Raw genomic sequence first — 2,277 nt, forward strand, 5'->3', positions numbered from 1 at the left:
CGCCGGGCGGGGCGCGCCTAACGCAATTACCTGTCCCGGCGCGGCACTCTGCTGTTTGGCGCAGCGCGTTACTCGCTACGGCGGCTGCTGCTGCTGCTGCTGCTACACGCTCCCTTGACGCCCACCCGGCTGTTGCTAGCCGCGGTGGAACAGCGCCCTAACTGCATCCGCGGGACGCGCCCAGCATGCCCCCCACTGCCTCAGGGTAGCTGCCACTTCCAGCCTTCTACTTCACCCGGAAGTAGTGGCCTCTGACTGTGAGTGGGTAGTCCGCTGCCGCTGATTCCCTCTCGCTTACTGCTTTCAGGTGCAGATCCAGAGGATCGTGGGGGTCATGACCCCTCCTGATGGCAATTTACTAATTTATTTTTTCAATTTCAAAACCTTTTTATCCCAATTATGGAGAGTAATGTAGTCTAAAAACTAAGGATCTTCATAGTTTTACTTTATGGTTGTTTGATTGAGTGCTTGTTGTGTTCTTCCACAGGATAGAGGAAAGACACGGGGTCGCAAGTCAGTCTGCAATTCCCGAGCGGTTAGGAGCAAATGCAGAAACATAAACTTCTAGTGAGGGTGGTGGTGGTGGTGGTGGTTAGTGTTTAACGTCCCGTCGACAACGAGGTCATTAGAGACGGAGCGCAAGCTCGGGTTAGGGAAGGATTGGGAAGGAAATCGGCCGTGCCCTTTCAAAGGAACCATCTCGGCATTCGCCTGAAACGATTTAGGGAAATCACGGAAAACCTAAATCAGGATGGCCGGAGACGGGATTGAACCGTCGTCCTCCCGAATGCGAGTCCAGTGTGCTAACCACTGCGCCACCTCGCTCGGTTCTAGTGAGGGCAGGTTGATTTTATGGATCAGTGCGAAGCACTGTCACAGGACACCTACAAGAGCTGTGGATTTTGGGACACGATAGGAAGCTCGCATGAGGACACACGAGGATACTCAGTGATTAACACTATTTACTTGCAGTCAGATTAATTACTACACTGAAAGCTAATTCTAAACATTAGAGAAGCAAAGGATGCAACCTGTTGAACAGAAGTTGGTAAGTCCATGAGGTGAGAGCTATGGAAATAATAATCACTAGCAGCACAGTACAATTTGATCTTCGAGAGTAACACTCTAAGTGAGAAAAGAAGACTTCTCGGAGCTTATGCGAGGCTAGCGACACGGAGTTGGCACTCCATCGATCTAACTGAGAACTCTGTCTGAATGCAGAACATAAGCTTTTAAGGGATTGTGGCGGAGCAGTATTTCTCCCTTCCTATGATCGGTCCACCAATCCACCGACATTTCGGCCAATCTGATCAGTGGCCCTATACCTCCAGGGCACCTCTGGTCAACCACAGATTCATCCCCTTCTCATACTGTGAAGGTAGCGATGCCCCTGGCTTTTACATTAACAAACTCCAAGTTTGGTAGCAACAGCACTCAAAGCAAAGCACTCCGTCTTCAGGCCATAAGTGGCCCATCGGGACCATCCGACCGCCGTTCCATCCTCATTGAAGATGTGGATAGGAGGCGCGTGTGGTCAGCACACCGCTCTACCGGTCGTTATGATGGTTTTCTTTGACCGAAGCCGCTACTATTCGGTCGAGTACCTCCTCAATTGGCATCACGAGGCTGAGTGCTCCCCGAAAAATGGCAACAGCACACGGCGGCCTGGATGGTCACCCATCCAAGTACCGGCCACGCCCGACAGCGCTTAACTTTGGTGATCTCACGGGAACCGGTGTATCCACTGCGGCAAGGCCGTTGCGGTAGCAACAGCGTTCAGCTGAAAGTTAAACATCACTGGCCTTCCTCTTACGGCCAGAAACGACAGTGCTTTACGTCACTTGGCCCTGCTCTGAGGCCTCTCGTGAGTGGGGACCACTGTTGTAGCATTCTAACCAGTGTAAACCGACTGACGTAACTGTTCCCAGAGGCACGTATCAAGCTTGCTGCCTCTGCTAAGACGTGCCTTTTCATCTGTTCGTCACCATCTTCTGTTGCAACCTCTTGCAACACTGTCTGGGCGGTGGATGAAGTGATCAGTTAGTTCTCTGAAGTGAAACTTGCGCCTGGGACTGCTGCCAAGAGCGTCTGCAATTCGCAGGGCACTGGCATTATTGCTTACCTCCAGTAACCTAAAAGCTAACATATTTTATAAAACGCATTTCAATCATCAGCTGTTTATTTGTCTAATTAGTCATTTACAGGTTACAGTTATTAACCGTCATCCACGATGGCTATCACCATCTACATTAAAAAATTATCAAAGTACAATGCATA

General features: G+C 50.4%; 1 pseudogene; it reads right to left on the reverse strand.

The window, feature by feature from the left end:
* Nucleotides 1–1,645: 1,645 nt before the first annotated feature.
* Nucleotides 1,646–1,763, reverse strand: LOC124552610 (annotated as a pseudogene).
* Nucleotides 1,764–2,277: the final 514 nt, after the last annotated feature.

Source organism: Schistocerca americana, chromosome 1 (genome assembly GCF_021461395.2).
Source record: "Schistocerca americana isolate TAMUIC-IGC-003095 chromosome 1, iqSchAmer2.1, whole genome shotgun sequence".
Lineage (NCBI taxonomy): Eukaryota > Metazoa > Arthropoda > Insecta > Orthoptera > Acrididae > Schistocerca > Schistocerca americana.